The 25,613-nt window shown below is 38.7% G+C and overlaps 3 pseudogenes; 2 read left to right on the top strand and 1 right to left on the bottom strand.

Annotated features, from left to right (window-relative positions):
- Window positions 1-10,418: 10,418 nt before the first annotated feature.
- Window positions 10,419-11,033, bottom strand: LOC110347119 (biorientation of chromosomes in cell division protein 1 pseudogene; annotated as a pseudogene).
- Window positions 11,034-11,123: 90 nt separating this feature from the next.
- Window positions 11,124-14,136, top strand: LOC101697255 (phosphatidylinositol 4-phosphate 5-kinase type-1 alpha pseudogene; annotated as a pseudogene).
- Window positions 13,086-25,613, top strand: part of LOC101707962 (sorting nexin-19-like) — a 28,295-nt pseudogene continuing 15,767 nt past the window's right edge.

Raw genomic sequence — 25,613 nt, 5'->3', positions numbered from 1 at the left:
CTGCTGTAGCACCCTCATACTCCAACCATCATACACAATCCCTGCCTGCGAGTTCATAAGGATTTAAGGGTACATCAAGGTATAACCAATAACATTCTGCCTCTGCCCCGTAAAAGACACGTGCACATATCATTGTTTTTTTAAAATTCTTTTATTGGTACATTTTAGATATACAATACATTTACATTTCCCATTGGGAACTTGTACCTTTATGTGATGCATCTTGGTTCTTATTTTTTCCCCATTCCCAGCCCTCCCTCCACCCCCTCCACCCTTCCCTATTTACAAAGACTTTGTTTCCATTTTTTCCATTTCTTATAATTTTTCCTTTCCTTTCTTTCCTTTTCCCTGCCACTCCCAATTCCCCTACCCCTTTGGACCTTTTCTTCCTATTTCACATTATCAATTATTCATTCTAATCATTGGTATATTTTAGGCATACAATATAATGACATTCATCATTGGAAATTTGCACCTTTACATAATCTCTCTTGGTTCTTATTTTTCCCCCTTCCCCTGTCCTCCCTTCAACCCCTCCATCCCTCACTATCTACAAAGACTTTGTTTCCATTTTTCCATTTTCTCATATTAATTCCATTCCCTTCTTTCCGTTCCCCTATCCCTCCCACTTCCCCCTCCCCTTTGCCCCTTTTCTTCCTATTTCACATTATCTGTTATAGCTTTGAGTCCTTATTTACACTTTCAGTTTCTCACACTAGAGAGACTATTCAATATTTACACGTGTGTCCTATTTATTTCACTGAAGAGTATCGCCTCGGGCCGGGGATTTAGCTCCGTGGTTTCTCTGCCTACTGAGCAAGCGCAAGGATCCGAGTTCGATCCCCAGTACCAAAAAAAAAAAAAAAACCCCGAAAAAAACAAACAAACAAATAAAAGAGTATCGCCTCAATGACATGCACATATCTTTCTGGATAGTGAATTTATTTCATCTTTAAGAGTTTCCAAAGTATTAACAGTTCCAGGATTACTGAAAATCCAGCCATAATTTAAACATAATATATACCATAACAATGCCAAAATCCTCAACAAGATACTGGCTAAAGAATGCAATATTTCACTAAAAGGATGATACATTATGATAAAATAGGCTTGAACCTAGGGATGCAAGAATGGATTAACTTATGCAAATCAACAAATGTTATATATCATGTAAACAGAAGCAAGGACAAATATCACAGGATCATCTCAGATACAGGAAAACTCTCCAACAAAATACAGCATCCATTCATGATAAAACCCCTGAATAAAATAGGTACAGAAGGGCCTTATTTCAAGGTGATAAAAGCCATTTATGATAAAATTATGGCAAACATCATATGACAGGGTGGGGTGTGGAACTGAAAGCTTTTCCTCTGAAATCAGGAACAAGAGAAAGATGTCCACTCTCATTATTCCTGTTAAAAAATAGTAGTTAAAACATTAGCCAAACAAAGTAGGCAAGAGAAAAAATTAAAAGGGATGCACATCAGAAAAGAGGCATTGGGCCAGGGATTTAGCGCAGTGGTTCCACCACCTGCCTTGCAAGCACAAGACCCCAGATCGATCCCTGCTTCCAAAAAAAAAAAAAAAGAAAAAAAAGAAAAGAGGCATTCAACCTGTGGTTGTTCACAGATGAAATGGTCCTTTACATACATGACCTTAAAAATTCCACTAAAAGACACCTAGAACTGACAAATTCAGCAAAGCAGCACAATACAAAATCAATACACAAAAATCAATGGTGTTCCTGTGCACCAATAATGAGAAGGCAATTAAGAAAATAATGTCATCAGGAAAATTAAATAAAATTTACCTTTAAAAAGAAGTGAAAGTTCTTTATAACAAAAACTATAGTACTCTGAAAAGGGAGATCAAAGAAGATAACAGAAAATGGAAACATATCCACTGTTCCTGCATGCACAAAACAAATATGGTCAAAATGACCATACTTCCAAAACTGATACGTAGATTTAATGCAATTCCAATTAAAATATGAACAGCATTCCTCACAGAACTAGAGAAAGTGATCTTAAAATTCATATAAAACCAGAAGAGACGCAGAAAAAAAAGCAATCCTGAGCAACACAAGCAAAGCAGGAGACATCTCAATTCCATATTTCATGGTATTTTACACAGCTATAGTGACCAAAAGAGAAAAAAAAAGCATGATGTTGGGACAAAAACAGACACATAGTTCAGTGGAATAGAATAGAGAATAAAGAACCCCAGGCAAATTCAGCCATTTGATCTTTGACAAAGGGTCCAAAAGCATATGCTGGGAGAAAGATAACATCTTTTTTTTTTTCATTAAGTTTATTGGTACATTTTAGGTATACAATACAGTTACATTCATCATTGGGGTCTTGTACCTTTACATGATGTATCTTGGTTCTTATTTTTTTCCCATTCCTCTGCCCTCTCTTCACCCCCTCCATCCTTCCAGAAAAATAACATCTCTAACAAATAATGCTTGTTACTCTCATGCAAAGAATTGAATTTAGACACATAACTCTCGCTATGTGCTAACATAAAATCATAATGGATCAAAGATCTTGATATTAAAATAAAACACTAAATCTGCTGGAAGACAAAATAGATAAAAGTTTTGAACACAGGCATAATTAAAGACTTTTCAGCAAAACTTCAGTTGTACAAGAAATAACAAAGAATCAACAAATGGTATATCAAATTAAAAAGCTTCTTCTTAGCAAAGGAAACAATCAACAAAGAGAAACGCTACAGAATGAAAAAAATTCCACATGCTCCTTAGAGGAATATTATCTAGAATATCTAAAAAATAACTCATAAAAATTAGACCTCCCAAAGTAAAAGACTCAATCAAAAAATGGGAACTAAAATGAATAGGTACTTCTTAAAAGCAGAAGTACAGTTGGCTAATAAATACATGAAAATATGTTCAACATCACTTGCCAATAGAGAACTGCAAATTAAAACAACACTGAGATTCTATCTTATTCCAGAAAGAATGGCTAGCATCAAGAAATCAAATAATGACAAATGCAACTGAGCCTGCAGGAAAAATGGTACTCTTCTATATTTTTAGTAAGAATGTAAACTAGTACAACCACTATGGAAATCAGTATTGGATTCTTCAAGAAATTAAAAATAGAAATTCCACTACACCCAGCTATTCTTTTAGCTGTACTTCTGATGAGAGCATTGACCTCCTCATAGTGGCTCTACCTTTAAGATTTCATCAATACTGTTCCACCACTCTCAGCCCAGAGGTAGGCACTTCCTGGCCACCATTCCACTGCTCCCAGCCCAGAGGAGGTGAGCTGCGCCAGCACCAATAGCACACCACCCCCTGTCAACATGAGAAGACACATAAATAAGTCTCAAAACCAGACTTCTAGATCACCTACTGCAACCCAAAAGGGAAATAAGGTGAAACACTCTGATACTCAACCACCTCGACTCCTTGAACTAGTAACAAAAGAGGATCTGGAAAAAATGAAATCAGAAATAATTTCTCTGATAAAATCAGAGATTATGTCCATAGTACAAGCCTTGATTAATAAATCTAGAGAGGATACAGATAAAAAGATAGAGGAGCTTAGGAACATGATGGAATTCCAACATAGGAAACAAATGGAATCCACAAAACAGATACAAACAGATTCCCAGGAGATTAAAAACTCCATTGAAAGTCTACACAGCAGAATGAGCCTATGTGAGGACAGAATTGCAGATATAGAAGATAAGATTGCAATTAGTGAACAGGAAAAAAAAATCTCTTTAAAACACTAAAGGACCACGAGAAATCAATCCAGCAGCTCCCAGATGATGCAAAGAAGAATAACAGGACTGATTGGAGTCAATGAAGAAACAGGAGAGAGGGCAGATGACATAAAAAAAAACTGTTCACAGAAGTAATGGCAGAAAACTTCCCAAGGAGGGGAAAAGAACTTGACATACAGATAAGTGAGGCATATAGGACTCCAAATAGCCTTGATCAAAAAACAAATTTACACATATGAATATAAAAGTTAAGATTAGAGAAACCCAACAGAAGAACAAAATTCTACAAGCAGTTAGAGAAAAGAAACAAATCACATACAAAGGAAAGCCCATGAGAATCACAGCAGACTTCTCAATGCAAACCCTCAAGGCAAGAAGAGCTTGGAGTGATGTATTCCAAGCCCTAAAGGAAAACAGCCTCCAACCCAGATTGATGTACCCTGCAAAACTATCTTTCAAAATTGATGGAGAAATAAGATACTTTCATGACAAAGATCACCTTAGGAACATCATGAATACCAAACCAGAACCCCCAAAATTTTTAGATAATATCTTAGGAACAGACAATGAGGATCACAACCCCAGGAAGCACAACAGAATGAATCCATCAGGCACACCAAGAAATTAAATGTAAACGGGAAGAATCCAACAAAAAGAAAAAGTCATGAACTTCATCTCCCTAATGAGTGTATAATTCAATCTTATTATTGTACTGATTAGTATTTTTCTGATTCTAGTGTTGCACACCTTTCCTTGTGCTGTGCTGGCTATTTATCATCTTCTTGTGTCTACATTTTAATTGGGTTGTCTATTAATGAGCTGTAACAGTTCTTTATATATTCTCATCATGGGTTATATGCATTGTAAATATGGTCTGTTTAAGGACTACTTTCATTTTCTTAATGATGTCATTTAAAGTTCTAAATTTTGATGGAATCTCATTTATCAATTTTTTTTCTTTTATACATCATGTTTTTTGTATCCTAGGTAGTTCTTGCCTATCCTAAATTCATAAACACTTTCCCTTATAATTTATTCTTAAAGTTTTATACTTTTAGTCTTTCATATTTAGGTTCATAGATACTTTCAAGATATTTTTATGTATAGAAATAAAGGGTTGAGGTTAATTTTTTATATACAGATACCAGGTGTTCTAGTGCCATTTGCTGAAAACACTATTTTTTCCTCTGCTCTTGAATTGAGTTTATGTTCTCTAAAATGTTAATGTTAAATAATCTTTTAAAACTCAGTTGACCATATATATGTGGTTCTATTTCTAGATTCTCTGTTTTATTCCAAGGATCTATATGTCTTTCTTTACACCTACACTGCCTTGATTACTGTAGCTTTAGAGGAAGTCTTAAAATTAGGTGATAAATGTCTTCCAACACTTTTCATTTTCATTTAACTTTTCTAGGTCCTTTGTACTCCTACATAACTTTTAAATTTTAATATCCAATTCTTCATTTATAGCAAGTATCCATAGACCTGAATTTTTATATATACCTTGTGTATTCTAGTTTTCTAATCCTGCTAAATTCAAATACAAGTTCTAGGGGCTCCTAGAGACTTCTTAGTATTTTCTCTGTAGATGATCATTTCACCTACATATAAAGATTTAGCTTCTGCCTTGCCAACCCTATCCTAATTGTGTCATTTTATTGCCAGACTATTTTGGTTTCAGCCTATGTTTCAAAGTTTAATGGACAGATGAAGAGTAGGCATATCTGCCCTTGTTCACCACCTTAGGGAGAAAGCTTTGTATCTTCTCCATTCATGTAAGGCCTTTTCCCTGGAAGTATGGAGTACATGTCTTTTATCTGTTGGAAGGTTCTGTTCTACTTCTAGTCTCCTGATAGCTTTTATCATGAACAGCTGTAGAATTTAGTCCAATACTTTTTTTCCAACTACTGACAGGATCATATGGCTTTTTCTTTCTGCTTTAAATATTTGATATAATTTATCAGTTAAAATGTATATGAACCTGTTGTTGTCATATAGATAGGTTTTCAAGCTAAGAATATACTTTCTTTAATAGGTGCTATTCAAATTTTATATTTCCTCCAGGGTCAGTTTCATTTATTTGTCTTCCAAGGTACTTCTTAGAAGTTGTCCAATTTATTTATAAAAAGATTTTTGTATTATGCTTTCTATATCCTTTTACATTCTATAAAATCTGTGCTAATGTCTCCTAGGTCTTGATATTGCAATTTTAAAAATGTATAATTGATATTTTGTAATAGGAAGTAAACGTTTAAAGGAGCAGGGGAAGTGGGAGGGGTAGGGGAAAGGAAAGAAGGGAAAAGAAAAAATATGAGAAAAGGAAAAAAATGGAAACAAAGTCTTTGCAAATAGAGAAGGGTATAGGGGGTGAAGGGAGGGCAGGGGAAGGGGAAAAAATAAGAACCAAGATACACCATGTAAAGGTACAATATCCCAATGATGAATGTAACAGTATTTTATACCTAGAATGTACCAATAAACTTAATGGAAAACAAAAGAAAGATTTCATCAATACTTTACCTCCCAAAGGCTCAACCTCTATCACACTGGCGATTATGAAGTAGACATGTTCAGTTGCCAGCAACATATGTGAAAAAATTCTTATAATTTTATGAATTCCAAAGGATTCATCCTCATCTGGGGAAGGAAAATATAGTGTTAGTGAGGCATAATATTTTTCTTTTTGCCCGTCATGAGCATATTAGAATTTCAACCTGAGTATTACAAGTAAACTAAATCTCTATTACCAATGATATTAGCTATATGTTTTATCTGTTGGAGCTTCTGGACAAAGGGAAGCAACATGAAATGAAAGGCAATCTGAAGACTGAAATTTACTTTTGGAATTTGAAAAAGCAATTTTTAATTTGCTTATGAACTCTCAGAGTCTGACCTTTTGAGGGTAATGACATTCTAATATGAAATACATACTTTCATTGGATCAAATAGACTCTAGAATTGAAAACAGCTTATAAAAATCCATCCTGGTCACTGGTCATGGCCCATGGCTGTCTGGCTCTTCAATATCTTGGCTTTACTACTGAAGAAGAGACACTGGCTCATTTTGAAATTCTTAATTCATGGATCATACTCACCTGGATCGCACTCTAAGCTGATACTGCTTGCTAAGGTTTTTCTTTTTTTTTCAGCCTGAGCAGAAACTGCAGAACTGAAAGCAGGCATGGACTCAGTCAACATGACTCTCATTTAGAGAATCCACTACATATTTAGAACATACCCCTCTGTTGGATCCTAATCTTTTGAAATGTTGACTGGACCCTCAAGATCACTTGCAGATGCCTAAGAAGAACTTGTTCTCTGATAAAACCATCTGAAATTGAGTTGTTGATTGGGATTTTATTTTGTGTAGAATCTCACTGTGTTTCCTAGGCTGGCCTCTAACTCCTGATTTGACAGGATCCTCCAACCTCAGCCTCCCAAGTAACTTAGACTACAAGTGTTCACTATCACACCAGCTCCGGATGGGAGTGCCAACTTTTTTGCAATGCTGCTTATATTTTTTAGAAAAACTTCATTGTTTTGATTGACATGTATTTGTATATATTTATGAAGTACACTGTGCTGTTTTCATTCATGTATACAATAAGTAGTGATCACTCAGCATCAATATCAAATCAATAATCTTAATGTTTTATCATTTCTTTATGATGAGTACCTTCTTTTAAAAATATTTTAAAAATTTTATTAGTACATGTTTCCAATTCATGCAATTTACCATCATCTTGGGAGTGGTCACATATACATATTACAGCTTCTTTAAAAAGTAAAGAAACCCTTCCTTCCCTCCTTCCTCCTCCTCTGGTTCCCCTATCCACTTTTTCATACTATGCAGAAGACCCCAAGAACTTCAGCAAAAGTCGCATAGACTTAGTAACCAAATTTAGTAAAGTAGCTGGATACAAAGTCAACACACAAAAATCAATAGCTTTCATGTGCACCAACAGCAGACTGACAGAGGAACTGGAGAAAGGACTCCTTTCACAATAGCATCCAAAAAACTGAAATACCTAGGAACCAACCTAACAAAAGATCAAGGTCAAAAACCACATGATCACATCAATAGATGCAGAAAAGACTTTCAACATAATCCTGTTACAAATGGCGCACAAGAGACTACCCAGACGCAGGATTTGTGTGAAAAACAGAAGCTAAATTGAAATTCCAGTGGCATACTTGAGAAAACAATCCAAAAATTCATTTGGAATCAGAAGAGACCTAGAATAGCAAAGAAATTCTAGACAGCAAATACAAAGTAATGGGTATTACAATCCCCAACTTGAAACTATACTACAAAGCTACTATGATTAAAAAAAAAACAGCACTGTACTGGCAAAGAAACAGACCCAAGGATCAGTGAAACAGATTAGAAGTTGCAGAAACAACTCCAGACATATTCAGCCACCTTATCTTTGAAAAAGGAGCCAAACACCCTCTCTGGAGGAAAGATAGCCTCTTTAATAAATGATGCTGGAGGCCAGGGATTTAGCTCAGTGGTTCTGCCACTGGCCGGGCAAGTGCAAGGACCCGAGTTAGATCCCCAATACAAAAAAAAAAAAGAAAAAAATTAAATGGTGCTGGAAAAATTGGGTTTTGACTTGGCGAAGATTAAAACTAGACCTATGTCTCTCACCATGCACTGAACTAAAATCAAAGTGGATCAAAGATCTAAATATTAAAACAGAAGCACTAAACTGGCTGGAACAGAGGTTAGGTAGAACTCTTGAGGACATTGGCACAGGAAAAGATTTCATGAACAAAACCTCAGTTGCACGTGAACTAGCACAAAGAATCAACAAGTGGGATATCTTATTAAAAAGCTTTTGTACAGCAAGACAAACCACCAACAGAGTGAAGAGACAACCACAATGTGGGAAAAAAAATTTTTACCAGCTGTTTCTCAGACAAAGGTCTACTATCTAGAATATTAAAAACTTTAAAAAATCAGACCTCCTAAATTTAAAAACCCAATCTAAAAATGGGCATCTGAAATAAACAGACATTTCTCAAACAAGCATGTAGAAATAGAAAATAAACATATGAAAAAATGTTTAGCATCATTAGCCATTCAAGAGATGCAGATGAAAACAATGCTGAGATTCCACCTCACTCCAGAAAGAATGGCTGCCATCAAGAAATCAACCAATAACAATGTTGGTGGGGCTGTGGGGAAAAGGGAACCCTTCTGCACTGTTGGTGGGAGTATATAATTTAAAATTTTACTTCAGTAGGCTTTGTGAACTAGAATGTGATCAATTTTTGAAAAGTACCATGTGCTGCAGAAAATAATGCATATTCTGTTGTAGAGGGGTGGAATATTCTGTATATATCCATTAATTCAATATGTTCAAGGTTGTGGTTGAGCTCTGATAGTTCTTTGTTTTTTTGTTTAGTTGATTTATCTCTTTGCAAAAGTGGGGTATTAAAATCCCATATTATAGAGAGGATGGAAAGCTGAGAAGGTCGGACGCATGCGCAGTGCCTGGCTTTCCTTAGCCACCCTGAGTGGAGTAGAGGGGTTGAGCGATAAACAGGCTGTGGCTAAGAAGGAGGGGGAGGGGGCGGCTTCTCCGGGACTGTTCTTGCCTCGGTTTTCCTTTAGGTGTAGTTTGGTCCGGACATGGAGTCCCGGCTGGCAACTTGAGGCTGCTCCCTTGTGAAAGGGGAAAGTATCTCCCCCGGAGAGCGGCCAGAGTTGCGGAGGGGGTGCGAGACGGGACTTGTGAACCCCCATGCCTGGCGAATGGTGCGGCCCTGAGCCGTCCCGGAGGTCGCCCGCGGTGTCTGAGGGAGGCACTGGAGGGGGCTGAAAGGTGGCCCGCAGAACGCGGGCTCTGTGAGGAGACATGGGGAAGGTTTGAGTGTTTTTTTTTTTTTTTAGGAGTATCAAATGATTTTATTATAAAACACTTTATTGATCATTCACTTTTCTAAAAATTCAACCGTGAGAACAGAAAACTTCTAAGACTCACTAGCCCTTGCAGGACAGAAAGATGCCTAGACCAAGAGCCTGAAAGTGGTTTTCTTTATATCTAATGTCTGGCTTCCTCATCACTCCACGGCTGTATGTTTTGTCACCCCTGACAAGGGAAAGGAAACTGGCTAGAAGAGTCATATACAAGAAAGTCATAACAATTTTAAGGCTATCAGTGTTATCAGCTTGTACATTTTTAACTCTGAGACACAATATCAAGTAAGCACTGTCAAATACCTACTCCCACCTAAATGTACTATTATTCTTTGAAGTTACCTTTGGGACTGACTATGTTCTTTCATTATAGTTTCTGTTTATCTGAGAGTGCAAACTCTAAAGCCCATGTGTAGTCTCCATGTTCAAATATAAAAGTTCATTTCAGGACCACATTAGGTTACTGTAGTGTTTATAATTCTGTAGTGTCTACTGAATGTAACACCATTGGACAGGCTGGTCAGGTGGCGGCACAAGGCAGGGGCACATGAACAACTTTCTCACTGCCAGACTTGATGCCTGTTCAATTTGGACACTGCGCCATGGTCAAAGCAGAGATCTTGAAATCAGTGGTGACACTGGCTGACTGAGTGGTACTCTTAAATAACAGGAATCCATTTCTTCACCATTAATTAAATGGAGCTTTCAAAAGGTTTCAGGCCTGTTCTTAGTAGGTATCTTGGGACGGAGCTGGAGGGTCCTGGCTTTCAGGCTCTGGAGGCGGTGCCGGCACAGCTTCTTTTTTCTTGGCTGCCAGGAACTCATGAATTGCTCGTTCTATCTGTGGCCTGAAGATGTGGTTTAGTTTGGGATCCACCACCTGAGATATAATCCTGTCCACTCCTGCTTCCAACATCCCTGACTGAACCACACTCTGTCTCAGACCATTTCTCAATTGGTTCTTGTTCATTGTAGGATTCCATTCCTGCTTGTCCAGATGTGTTGACATAAAATTATCCACTTTCTGCCTCAGGTTTTGGTAAACTGGCTGTACAGTCTAATTTTAAGCTCACAATCTTGCTATCAGGCAGGCAAAAGCTTTTCACTTGGTGTCTATGTTGGCCAGGCAGTCCCGGTGGAAGCTGTCAAACAGGCCCAGGTTCTTGAGCTGCTCCACGATGAGAGCGATGAGCTGGGGGTCGCCGGGAGGAAGCGAGGCAGGATTAATAGGGCTGCCGCCCCCGCTAGCCCCAGTCCCTCCTGTCGCTGTCCCCGCCGAGGCCTAGCCCGCTCCTCCGCCGCCCACTGCGCCCGTTCCCCCATCGCTACCGCCATCTGCCATGCCTGTGCCCCGGGCCGGCGAGATAAACTCTGTACGGCTTTTTCTCCGAGGCTGAGGGCCTAGATTATGCAAAGGAGACAGAGGCCCCCACGGAGGCAGTGATGGAGGTGCCGGTGGGGGCGGCGGCGGAGGAGGCCAAAGCAGTGGTTTGATTCTGAGAAGAGGAAGAGCCCCACTGAAAGGAGAGAGGCCGCTGAGGGGGAGGGGCCTGCCAAGATGGCGTCGGCCTCCTCTGGGCCGTTGGCGGTCGGATTTTCACCTTTGGATCCCGGGGTCCTGGGGCCGACCTCAGCAGCAGCATCTGGAATCAAGAGACCTGTGGCATCTGAGGTGTCTTATGCCACTGGCATGACTATCAGAAAATAGGCCACTGAAGTGTTGATTCTTCAGGAGAGACAACATATAAAAAGACAACGTCATCAGCTTTGAAAGGTGCCATCCAGTTAGGCATTACTCACACCGTGGGGAGTCTGAGTACCAAGCCAGAGCGGGATGTCCTCATGCAGGACTTCTACGTGGTGGAGAGCATCTTCTTCCCCAGTGAGGGGAGCAACCTGACTTCTGCTCATCATTACAATGACTTCCGGTTCAAGACCTATGCCCCTGTTGCCTTCTGCTACTTTTGGGAACTGTTTGGCATCCGGCCTGATGATTACTTGTACTCTCTCTGCAGCGAGCCACTGATTAAACTCTGCAACTCTGGAGCTAGTGATTCCATCTTCTATGTGTCCAGTGATGACGAGTTCATCATCAAGACGGTGCAGCATAAAGAAGCAGAGTTTCTGCAGAAGCTGCTCCCCGGCTACTACATGAACCTCAACCAGAGCCCTCGCATGTTGCTGCCTAAATTCTATGGACTGTACTGTGTGCAGACGGGGGGGCAAGAACATTCGGATTGTGGTGATGAGCAATCTCTTACCCGGGTCGATCCAGATGCATATCAAGTACGACCTCAAGGGCACCACCTACAAACGGCGTGCTTCTCAGAAAGAGCGAGAGAAGCCGCTGCCCACCTTTAAAGACCTGGACTTCTTGCAGGACATGCCCGACGTTCTCTTCTTGGATGCTGACATGTGCAATGCTCTGTGCAAGACCTGCAGCATGACTGCCTGGTTCTTCAGAGCTTCAAGATAATGGACTATAGTCTCTTGATGTCGATCCACAACATAGATCATGCACAGCGAGAGCCCTTGAACACCGAAATGCAGTACGCAGTTGACACGTGGAGACCGACCTCCCAGAAGGCTCTGTTTTCCACAGCCATGGAGTCCATCCAGGGCGAGGCTCACTGCGGCGGTACCATGGAGACGAATGACCACATGGGTGGCATCCCTGCCCACAATAATAAAGGGGAAAAGCTCCTGCTTTATATTGGCATCATTGATACTCTGCAGTCTTACAGGTTTGTAAAGAAGTTGGAGCACTCTTGGAAAGCACTGGTATATGATGGTGACATTATCAGTGCACTGTCCAGGCTTCTATGCTGAACGATTCCAGCACTTCATGTGCAACACAGTGTTCAAGAAGATCCCCCACGTCCACTTTGGTCGTCCTGATGTATTGCCTCAGACTCCACCCATGGAGGAAGTCAGTGAGAACTCACCTGTTTCTGGCCCTGGTTTCTCACATGTAGTTGGAGAGACTTTGCACGTACTAAATACGAGTTCAGCCTTGGAAAAGCTTGAAATTACAGAGGAGGAGTTCCCTCACTGAGCAACAAACCTCAGAAGACTGGAAACAAGACCCCACTGTCTCTGTGATATCAAGATGTTGGCCCTTGCCCAAGAACACTTAGTTTTCTTCTTGGTCATCAAAAAAAAACCAAACAGGAGTTTAATAAGGAGCTAGGGGAGCTCTGCCTTCTTCATGAGGAGGAAGCAGTTCTTCCCCGGCCTCTGAGTGGCCTTTGATGCCTTGGACAGTTGAGGACAGCAGCAGCCCTTCCACTTCAGAGTCAGCTGGCACAGAGTTCTGCCGGGCCAGCCTCGGCTTCCACAGTCGAGTTTCTTCAAACTCCTGTTGTTTGTGCTGGCAGTGGGCTTGCTGGATTTTATGGTTCTCCTCCCGTCGTGCACCCTTCTCCAGGAGCTGGACTCTTCATTTCCTCAGGACACACTGCTGGTACCCGATCCCCTGCCTTCTTCCCTCTGGTCACTGGAGGAAGACCCCGGAATTGTTGTAAAGGGTTTTGGGGGAATAAGAGTGTTTAACTGTCTCTATCTTCCTCCTTTTTTCTTTCAAAAGGACAAGAACAAAGAGCACACAGCACAATTTCAAGCCAGTTTTAGGTCAGAACTCCAAAAGTCAGAAATATCTGCTCATAGGGTTCCCACAGATGAGCCCTGGTGGCTGTGAAACAGAAATGTGGCAGTTGCTCTGCCAGCAGCAGCTCCTGTCAGCTCCTCATAGGATGAGGACATTCTTAAGGCCGAGAGATGAAAAGAATGGGACCTGTGGCCATCTTTGCCCCTTTTGTTAAAATAATGGGGCTGCCATGAGTTAGGAGGTGAGAGCCCTCCCCAGGCAGGACCCCACTCACTGCCAGGGCATAATGGTTACTAATACTTTGCAGTTTGAAATGTATTCTAGTCATTTTTCTAAATATGAAGATGTATCAGATGAATTTTAGACCATTCTTCCAAGGAGATTTCTTCTTTGTTCTTCTTGTCTTTTTGAGCAGTGTTCTGCTATTTGTGCAGCTGCGGTGGACAGAGGCCTGTGTCTGTTGAACAGGCAATCTGCCTCAGTGAAGCGAGAGAAGATTCTCTTCAGCTCAGGGGAGCCAGCAGACACTTGCCTCAATGACTCCGTAACCGTCCGTGCTCTGTTCCCGCTCTGTGGAGGGACTTTGGAAAGGGGGCCCACGAGCCCTGTCCTCCCCTTCTCTGAGTTGTGGTTGTCCTTCCCATCAGTCCGCTCTTGTCAGGGGAAGAAGGCGGCCTGGTGTCTGTGGAAGGTTTTTGAAGTCCTGCAGCCTCTTCTCCATCCCACCCTACCGTGGTAATAGGTTAGCCTGTACCCCAAGTAACTGTCTCCATTAGACACCCCCAGCCAGTTTCTGGCTCCCTGTCTTTGCTACCATGTTCTTTTTTACAAGAAGAAAAGAAACAATTCTTGCTATTTTTTTCATAATTTACTATTTATGATGTATTTAAGTGTTTTATTCAGGACAGCGTTCTGTAAGGGGCGGGAGGGAATATTTGAGGGAGGGTCTTAGAGAAAGGAATAGGGACTCAATATTTTTATGAAGTGTTACTATTTGCCTCTACTTTGTATTGTTCAGAAATGGCAAATGCAATTTAAAAGTAATAAGTATCTGGTTTTAATGTAAAAAAAAAATAAAATAAAATCCCATAGTATGATTGTGTTAATGTTCATTTGACCTTTTAATTTCAGTAGTTTTTCTTTTATGAAAATAAATGCTACACTATTTGGTCCATATATGTTTATCAGTGTTGTTTCTTCTTTTTGGAATGTTCCCTTGTCTAGTATGTAGTGATCTTTTTTGTTTCTTCTAATTAGTTTTAACCCAAAATTTAACATGGCTGATATTAGAATTGCTACCCCTGCTTATTTTCAGTCTTTGTGCGTGAAATGTTGTTTTCCAGCCTTTAATTTTTAGTCTATCAATGGGTTTTTTGATTAGATGTATTTTTTGAATGCAACAGATTGTTGGATACTGTTTTTTGATCCAGTTTGCAAGCCTGTGTCTTTTGATAGGAGAACTGAATTTGTTAACATTGAGAGATGTTACTGAGATGTGTTGATTATTTGTTATCATTGACTTCTTCATCTGTTGGAGTATGTTTTGTTTTTGTTTTCTTTTTTTTTCTTTCTGTTTTTCCATTGACCTCACTAGTTTCCTCTGTGTTTTCAGCTATCTCCAGTTTATTTTTTATGTCAAGAATATTTTTGAGCACTCATATATTTTCTGAGCTGGTCTTTTTCATGGAAATACTTAATTTCTCTATTTTCATGGGTAGCTTTGCTGGGAAATTAATCTGGGTCAGAAGGTATTTCCTCTTAGGGCTTGAAATACTTTAAGCCAAGCTCTTCTGACCTTCAGGGTTTATGCTGAGAAGTCAATTGTATTTCTAATTGTTTTACATTTATATGTAATACTTTGTTTTTCTCTGGTGGCCTCTAAAATTCTGTTTTATTTTTTGCTGGATAACTGTGAATTTAATGAAGATATGGCTTGGTGAGCTTCTTTTTTGCCATAATTTTTCAGGATTATATAAGCATCATTTACTTGTATTTTAAACTCTTTTATTATATTTGGGAAATTTTCTCCTATAATTTATGTAAGCATGTTAGTGAATCTGTCTGTGCTATCTTCTAGATTTTCTCTAACTCCGATTAGCCTTAGATTTGTCTTTTTGTTGTCACTCAGTAGCTGCTAGATAGTCTTCCTTTGTTCTCTTATTTTCTTTTTGGCTACTTTGAGATCAAACACTCTGTCTTCACATTGGTTATTTCTGCAATACATGAATTCTATACTGATATTTTATTTTAGGTATTTCTATTTGACATCTCTTTGAGGATTTCATATCATCGTTGAATCTGTTATTCAAATTTAGAACTGTTTTGGTTAGCTTGTCCAGCTTCTTACCTATTTTCCAAAATTCACCATGGACATATTGACTGTAATTGCTGTGAATTTTTGGTTCATTTCTTCTTTGAACTCTTCTATTTTCTTCATCCATTCTATGAAGTTTTCATAGATTTCTCCTACTAATATTTGCTTTCTTCTCTCTTTTGGTCCCTTGCTCTGACTTGAGAGAGATCAGGAGTGGGGTTTCAGAAATCTATTTCCTTGTTATCTCATTCTCCTACTTGTACCTCCATATATATAAATATGTATGGCTCCCTCTTTCTTCTCCTCTCTTTTTTTGGGGGGGGTTACTTCAGGTTGGAAACTAGAGAAGTGAGGAGAGTTCATGGCTGAAATGGAGATTTTTAGTAAGATATTGCCTCCCATGTATTATTTTCAGCTTTGTATATCCAGTGCTAGTATTATTTCTTCGTTATTTACTTTAAGTGATTTCAACTCTTCCCTATGTTTTACTGAAAGTAATGTTTCTAATTATAATACCATCCACAGATTCAATCTAATAACACTTCGATGTGATCACTCTTGCTGTTACTCTTCTCCCTTTGTCTATTCTGTATGCTCACTGTGACAGTTTATTATTTGTGGTTGCTCTGCATTGAGGTAGATGAGGCGGTTTGCAGAGAATGGGAGGTGGTTGCATGAGTATTGTTAGACCCTATGGGGGAAGTTGAAGGGGAGCATAGTAGTAGATGAGAAAGAAAGACTGATGTGGGTCTGATTATATTGGATTACTTTTACTTGAGGTATAGGATTATTATTGAGAGTTTTTAGAGGATATTTTGCAGGAGCAAGGGTGAAATATGGGGAAAAGGATGTTAACTTTGGGATTGAGGAATCCTATGTGGTTATCAGAACTTGCTTATAGGGAGGGCAATAAGTTAGGTAAGATATGGAATAGCCAAATGCTTAGGATGGAGAAGATTGAGGAACTATACTGGTGACAATAGGGGTGACTGTGAAGGAGCTAAGTACTGTGAATTTAAAAGCTTGGTAGGGGGAGTTTATGAGCTCAGGAAAAGAATAAAGAAATATGTTAATAATATTATCTTAGGGGTTTGATGTGAAAAAACTAGATAAAGTTCTGGGATGAGAGATAGAACCTAGACATATATTAAATCAGAGCCAATGAAAGAACAAATATGCAAAAGTAAAAACCTAAGAAACCCATGAAACCATAAAAGAAAATAACTCCATATCACTAAATAAATCAAGAAACATGCAGAAACTTAAACCAGTAAGATGTCTGATGGAACAAAGATTGGATATTCCAATGAGACATTGCATATGTGATTCTCAAGTAGCTTCTTTGCCAGAGTCTGAGTGCTCACACACACCAATAACTCTTCTAATCCCTCCACTGCAATACTGAAGTTAACTCAGACTCAGGACCTCTTTCTGCCAGGTTGCAGTCATTCTTGCATAATTCGATCCAGTCTGAGTTCTTGTGTTAGGAACTCTTGCTGTCCATCTCCTATGATGTGGATCAAAGTTCACTTTCACTAAATGCAATAAGAAACCAGCCCCTCACTTCCTTGATTCCTGGTTCTTTGTGCACTTGATGAAAGAGTTCAGTAAAGACACATAAGCCATGCAGAAGTACAGATAGAATTCATTGTAAGGTAGATATATAGATTTTCACCCTCAAGGAATTATGTAAGCCATGCCATGAAGGCATCTTCACCAAGTGCAGGTTTGGATACATCTTTATGCACCCAGCAGTTACTCTTTGGTTCTGGGCAACTGGGTAATTATGATGCTTATCACCATTTTACTTCAAATTTACTTAGGAATTGTGAAATGGTTTCTCTTCCTTTTTACATGGTCAGTTTCCTCAAGAGCTTTAATCATCTAAGACAATTACAAATGATAAATTCTCAATATAAACCAGGTTTCAGCTAAAGGCAGTGTGTTAGTTACTTTTCTCTCATTGCAGAGACAAAACATCCAACACCCAAAGTTAAAGGAAAGGGTTTACTTAGTTCCCAGTTTGTAAAGATTTCAGTCCATAATTGGCTGTGTCTGAGGCAGAGTGACACATGGCAAAGGGGCAACAGTTCATGATAGACTGTAGCAAAGCAAAAAGGAACCTTAATAGTGTCTTCCTGCCCCTTTTATCTTATCCAGACAATTTGGGGTGGGTAACACTTACATATTTAATCCTAGTGCCCTTGAGCACTAGGTGCCCATTGGTGCCCATTGCACCATGAATCAATTCCAGCATCACAAACTCTAGATCCAGCCATCTCTGAAAAAGTCCCACTTCATTCACATGAGGTTTTGGGGGAACATCCAAGCACAAGCAATAACAGTCAGGAATAACTCTGAAGAACATTTTGTATTCTGATTCATTAGGTTTCAGGAAAGGGCAGCCAGAATGCAATATGTTTTATTCTGGAGTTAGATGGACAGGTGGCCAGATGTCATAATGAATGTGCAGAATGTATAAGATTGAGATGTCATTGTGCTCTGAGGGATTGCTTTGAGTTTGAGACCTAACAAATGATTATAAAGGTATTATACATGGATGTATTTCTGGATGTATTATAAATGGATATATTTCTTGCAATGTATGCTATTTTGGATACAATCTCCCCACCACCACTCAGGTCTGCTAATGTCTAACCATCTACCTAAGATTGTTGTTGATGATTATTTTGTTCTAGTTTCTTGATTAATTACAACTTTCAACAAATGCCTAGTAGCTAGATTTTACTTCCCTTACCTTTCTCCTTTACTTACCTTAGGAAGGCAGTTGAATTAATGTGAGCCCGCAAAAAGGGATTTAGTTTTCCATATTTTTAATTTTATTGCTAGGATAAAGTTCAGGATAAAAAATGTGAGACATGGTGCCACTGCACCCAGCCCAGAGGAGGAGGATTCTGTGTTGATGTGCCACCACTCGCAGCACAGAGGAGGTGAGCCTCATGTGTGCCAGGAGCACCCCCCCCCCTCCGCCGGTCAAAATGAGAAGACACATAAACAGGCCTCAAAACCAGACTTCCACATCACCTACAACAACCCTAAAGGGAAAGGAGATGGAACACTCTAATACTCAACCACCTGGACTACCTGAACTGGCAACAAAAGAGGATCTAGAAAAAATAAAATCAGAAATAATTTCTTGGATAACAGCAGAGATTGTGCCCATAGTGCAAGATGTGATTAATAAATCTAGAGAGGACACAGATAAAAAAAATAGAGGATCTGAGGAACATGATGGAATCCCAACACAGGAAACAAATGGAATCCATAAAACAGATTTCAAGGAGATTAAAAACTCCATTGAAAGTCTACACAGCAGAATGAGCCAATGTGAAGACAGAATTTCAGATATAGAGATAAGAATACAATTAGTGACAAGGAAAAGAAAAATTTCTTTAAAATTCTAATGGACCATGAGAAATCAATCCAGCAGCTGTCAGAAGATGCAAAGAAAAATAACATAAGACTGATTGGGGTCAACGAAGAAACAGGAGAGAGTGCAGATGACTAAAAAAAAACTGTTCACAGAAGTAATGACAGAAAACTTCCCAAGCAGGGGAAAAGAAATTGACATACAGATAAGTGAGGCATATAGGACTCCAAATAGCCTTGATCAAAAAAAAAAATCTACCCATGGGCATATAATTGTTAAGATTCCAGAAACCCAACAGAAGAACAAAATTCTACAAGCAGTTAGAGAAAGGAAACTAATCACATACAAAGGACAGCCCATCAGAATCACAGCAGACTTCTCAACACAAACCCTCAAGGCAAGAAGAGCTTGGAGTGATGTATTTGAAGCCCTAAAGGAAAATAACCTCCAACCCAGATTGATGTACCCTGCAAATTTATCTTTCAAAACTGATTGAGAAATAAGATACTTCCATGACAAAGAGCACCTTAGGAACTTCATGAATACCAAACCAGAACTCCAAAACTTTTAGCCAATATTCTAGGAAAAGACAAGGAGTATGACAAGCCCAGGAAGCCCAGCAGAATGAATCCATGAGGCATGAAAAGGCATTAAACACAAAGGGGGAGAATCCAACAAAAAGAAAAAGTCCTGAAAAAGATAAGTCAATACCTATCAGTTACAACCATAAATGTTAATGGTCTCAATTCACCAATCAAAATAAATAGAATGGCAGAATGGGTCAAGAAGCAAGATCCTACAGTATGCTGCATACAAGAAACACACTTAATTCAAAAAGACACTCATAGACTGAAAGTTAAAGGGTGGAAAATAATACTCCATGTGACAGGAACCCAAAAAAAAGCAGGAGTAGCTATCCTCTTTGCAGATCAAGTTGATTGCAAACCCACACTGCTTAAGAGAGAAAAAGAAGGACATTGCATCCTTGTAAAGGGAACAATCCAAGAGGAAGAAATTACAATCATAAACATCTATGCACCAAACACTAGTGTGCCCAACTATGTAAAAAAATTCTAACAGATATGAAAAATAATGTAAGCACAAATACACTAGTAGTGGGGGACCTCAATACCCCACTGTCACAAATAGATAGATCAACTAGACAAAAATAAGCAATGAAATACTAGAACTCAATCAAACTCTTGAACAAATGAACTGAACATATTTTATAGAGTGTGACAACCCACAAAATCAGAATACACATTCTTTTCAGCAGCACACAGGTTGTTCTCCAGAATAGACCACATACTCGCTCATAGAACATATTTAAGCAAGTGCAAAGGAATTGAAGTTATCCCCTGTATATTAACAGACCATAGTGAGATGAAAGTGGAGATCAATAGCAAAAGACACCACAAAAATTTCATAAACACATGGAAATTAAAAAACACATTTCTGAATAAATAATGGGTCACCCAGGAAATTAAAGAAGAAATCAGACAGTTCCTTCAATTAAATGATAATGACAATACAACATTTTGGAATCTATAGGACACAATGAAAGCAATCTTATGAGGGAAATTCATAACAGTGAATACTCATATTACAAAAACAGAGTGAGCCCAATTAAACAACATGATGCTGAACCTCAAGCTTCTAGAAAAAGAAGAGCAGGACAAACCCAAAACTCATACAAGGGAGGAAATTATAAAGATCAGAGGAGAAATCAATGCAATGGAGACTAAGAGAATGATGCAAAAAATCAATGAAGCCAAGAGTTGGTTCTTCAAAACAATAAACAAAATACACAAACCCTTAGCCAACCTTATCAGAAAAAGGAAAGAAAAGGCCCAAATCCATGCAATTAGGAATGAAAAGGGTGAAATTACAATAGACCCGGCAGAAATCCAGAGGATCATCAATACCTACTTCAAGAACCTATATGTGAATAAGATGGAAAATACGGAGCAAATGGACAGTTTCCTAGACACGTGTCAATTACCAAAGTTGAACGAAGAAGACCTAAAAGTTCTAAACAACCCAATATCAATCAATGAACTTGAAAACGAAATTTAAATCTTACCAACTAAGAAAAGCCCAGGTCCTGATGGCTTCACTGCTGAATTCGACAAGACATTTAGAAAGCAACTACTGCCACTACTTGTTTAAAATCTTCAATGAAGGGCCGGAGATTTAGCTCAGTGGTTTCGCCGCCTGCTGTGCAAGCGCAAGGACCCAAGTTCGATCCCTGGTACCAAAAAAAAAAAAAAAAAAGTCTTCAATGAAATAGAAAGGGAAGCAATAGTGCTGAATTCATTCCTGGAAGCAAGCATCACCTTGATCCCCAAAGCAGAGAAAGACCCAAACAAAAAAGAGAACTATAGGCCAATATCACTAAGGAACACAGATGCAAAAATCCTTAATAAGATATTGGCAAATAGAATGCAGATGATTATCAAGACGATCATATACCCTGACCAAGTGAGATTCATTTCAACAATGCAGGGATGGTTCAACATAGACAAATCAATAAATGTAATACACTATATCAATAGAGCCAAGGACAAAAACCATATGATCATCTCCATAGATGCAGAAAAAGCATTTGAGAAAATCCAACATGCATTTATAATAAAAACCCTACAAAAAATTGGAATAGATGGTCTCTACCTCAATCTGATAGAAGCCATCTATGAAAAATCAACAGCCAATATCATGCTAAATTTTCAAAATCTGAAAACTTTCACACTAAAGTCAGAAACAAGACAAGAATGTCCACTATCACCATTCCTGTTCAATATAGTTTTGGAAACATTAGCCACAGAAATTAGACAAGAGAAAGAAATAAAAGGAATAAATATAGGAAAGGAAGAAGTGAAACTGTCATTATTTGCAGATGACATGATACTCTATATAGAAGTCCCCAAGAAAGCTACAAAAAGTCTTCTAGATTTATAACCAAATTCAGTAGAGTAGCTGAATACCAGGTCAACACAGAAAAATCAATAGCTTTCCTGTACATGAACAACAGACTCATTGAGAGAGAAATAGGGCAAACAATTTCTTTCACAATAATATCCAAAGAACTGAAATACCTAGGAATCAACCTAACAAAAGTAATCAAAGACCTTTTCTCTGAAAACTATAGCACTCTGAAAAGAGAGACTGAAAATGATATGAGAAAATGGAAAGACATCCCTTGCTCCTGGGTAGGAAAGATCAACATAGTGAAAAGGGCCATACTTCCAAAACTGCTATATAGATTCAGTGCAATCCCAATTGAAATCCCAGCAGCATACTTCACGGACCTTGAGAAAACAATCCAAAAATTCATTTGGAACAAGAAGAGACCCAGAATAGCAAAAACAATTCTAGGTAACAGAGACATGGCAGGGGGTATTACAACCCCCAACTTGAGACTATACTACAAAGCTACTGTGATAAAAAAAACAGCATGGTAGTGGCAAAGAAACAGACCTGAGGACCAGTGGAACAGATTAGAAGATGCCGAAACAATGCCAGACACACTCAGCCACCTCATCTTTGACAAAGGAGCCAAACACCCTCAGTGGAGGAAAGATAGCCTCTTTAATAAATGGTGCTGGAAGAATTGGGGTTTAAGTTGCCAATGACTAAAACTAGACCTATATCTCTCACCATGCACTAAACTAAAATCAAAATGGATTAAAGATATAAATATTAAAATAGAAACGCTGAATCAGCTGGAACAGAGGTTAGGCAGAACTCTTGAAGACATTGGTGTAGGAAATGATTTTATGAATAAAACCTCAGTTGCCCATGAACTAGCACAAACAATCAACAAGTGGGATCCTTTCTTATTAAAAAGCTTCTGCACAGCAAGACAAACCACCACCAGTGTGAAGAGACAACCCACAATGTGGGAAAAAATCTTCACCTGCTTTTCCTCAGACAAAGGTCTACTATCTCGAATCTATAAAGAACTTAAAAAGATCAGACCTCCCAAATTTAAAGACCTGATCCAAAAATGGGCATCTAAAATGAACAGACATGTCTCAGACAAGGAAGTCGAAATAGCAAATAAATACATGAAAAAATGTTCAACCTCACTTGCCGCAGACCAGCTGCTGTCGATGTGCAGTCGATGTAGGGTAGGAAAGGGAGATGTCCTGGGCCGGGGATGAGAAAAGAACCTTCACAAGCAATGTTCAGGTTCCCTCTGATAAGTCTCAGGGTCTAATTTATTTTTATATCTTTAAGCAATAGCTGGGAGGCATTTGAACGGAACATGTTTACATTTTAAGTTGCCTTAGCAATTTTTCTATTGAAGTAAAGGTTATTTTTTGCTAAACAAAGTACAGTTTCTCTAAGCTGTTTCATTTCATTGAACATCACGAATGCATATTTAAAAATTGCATTTGTCCCCTTATTTACCCACACCTAAACAGAACAGAAAGTAACTTAATCAAAATCTTTATATCAGCGGGGGTACAAGCAAGATTTAATCAATTAAGTGTCAAACTTGTGGTCGCCAGCTGGCCCTTGAGAAACTGCATAATGGTTAATATAGTTTGTTATTAGCTCTCTATTTTTCTATACCTCTATTCATCTTAACTAAATGTCATTTAGGTTCATAGTCCACTAGCAGGAGATATTTACAGCACTTTGAGAAATACTGAGTAACTTGTCTCCTTAATGCACTTACCTGTCTTAACATTCTTTCTATTTCCCATTTTCCACTATTTCTTACATCTAAAGTCTGTCCTTTCAATCTCTTTGTAAGACTCCTTTAGTAAAAAGAATGTCAGCAGTAAGAGGGGGAGTCATAGTAGTGGGGGAAACAGAGGGGGTTTTAGGAGAGGTTTCTTTAGGAGTGGATGTGGCAATAGAACTAAGAGAAACTGGAATTTGGAACTTGTGAGCCAGATCAGATTTCAATATATCATTACCAATTTGCCTCATGGAGAATTTGTTGTTAGTCACAAACACAATGACTCCTGTGATCAGAGTAACAATTATAAACATTATGGCAAGAAAAAATAAAACATGAGGGTACGATGTGTTCCACCCTTTCTTTCCCCCAGCTGGAACTTTGTCAAGCAGCATTGGAGGTTGGTTGGGCTTCGCCACTCACTGGTCATTCGAGAGATGCAAATGAAAATAACCCTGAGCTTCCACCTCCCTCCAGAAAGAATGGCTGCTATCAAGAAATCAACCAATAACAAATGCTGGCGGGGCTGTGGGGAAAGAGGAACCCTGCTCCACTGCTGGTGGAAGTGTAGACTGGTGAAAGCACTGTGGAAATCAGTATGGAGATACCTCAAAGAACTAGGACTGGAAGTCCCATTTTATCCAGGTATTCCCCTGCTGAGTATCTTCCCCAAAGAATTAAAAGAATCACACCACAGTGATATATGTGTACCCATGTTCATAGCATCACAATTTGTGATAGCTAAAACTTGGAGACAGCCCAAATGCCTATCAACTGGAGACTGGATAAAGAAAATGTGGTTTTTTTTTTTTATAAAATGGAGTCCTACCCAGTCATAAAAAATGAAAAATTAGAGTCATTTATTGCTAAATGGATGCACATTGAGATGATACTCTTAAGTGAAATAAATAGGAAACACGTGTAAATACCAAATAATTTCTCTAGTGTGAGAAACTGAAAGTGTTAAAAGGGGCTAAAAGTTATAATAGATAATGTGAAATAGGAAGAAGAGAGGCAAAGTGGAAAGGGAAGTAGGAGGGGTAGGGAAAATGAAACAAGCGAATGTAATTAATATGAGAAAATGAAAAAATTGAAACAAATTTTTTTAAATAGGGAGGGATAGAGGGTTTCAAGGGAGGGTAGGGGAAGGGGGAAAAGTTAAGAACCAAGAGAGATTATGCAATGGTGCAAATTTCCAATGATGAATGTCATTATATTGTATACCTAAAATATACCAATAAAATAAAATTTTAAAGAAATGTGAGCGGTTATGAAAAAAACACTTTGAAAAATATTGAAAACTTTAAGATTTTGTTATGACCAATTCCTGAACATGTATCTTTCTGGTTATGTAGCATATATTCTTTTCCTGTAAATGTGGTTTCTCCTGCATATAACCAATCTAGACAAAAGGTCTTTGTGAGAATAAAAATCATGACTAGAAGACTATGTAAATGTTTAATGCTTGGAGCAAACTCATTTTTATACAAATGGAGAAAATTGCCACTCAGTTGGGAGGGTGGGGCAAGGGAAAGGAAGAGATTAATGGTGGTTGTTTTTCAAAATGGTTCCTGAAATCTTCCTACTATTCCTGAAGGAATAATTTCTGTGCCATCTTTCTAAAAGGCGGCTTATGTTACTGGCCTCTCAGGTTTGTACACCCAGTTTCTTTTGGTTTCCTCTGACCAAACAAAAGGAGACCATTTATTTTAGTGAAAAGAAAAAAAATGATTCATTCAAACCTGGCTCTGAAGCCAGGCATGGTGGCTCATCCCTGTAATTTCACCACTTGGGAGGCTAAGGCACGAGGCTCTCCATGAGTTTGTGGCCAGTCTGGAATACATAGTAAATTCAAGTCCAGTCTGAACTACATAGTGAGACCCTGTCTCAAAAACAAACAAACAAATAAACAAACAACAA

This window comes from Heterocephalus glaber, unplaced genomic scaffold (assembly GCF_053883595.1).
Source record: "Heterocephalus glaber isolate CG9 unplaced genomic scaffold, H.glaber_assembly_v1.0 deba00001546, whole genome shotgun sequence".
Lineage (NCBI taxonomy): Eukaryota > Metazoa > Chordata > Mammalia > Rodentia > Bathyergidae > Heterocephalus > Heterocephalus glaber.
The sequence above is the reverse complement of the archived record's forward strand: the minus strand, read 5'-3'. Positions and strand labels throughout refer to the sequence as shown.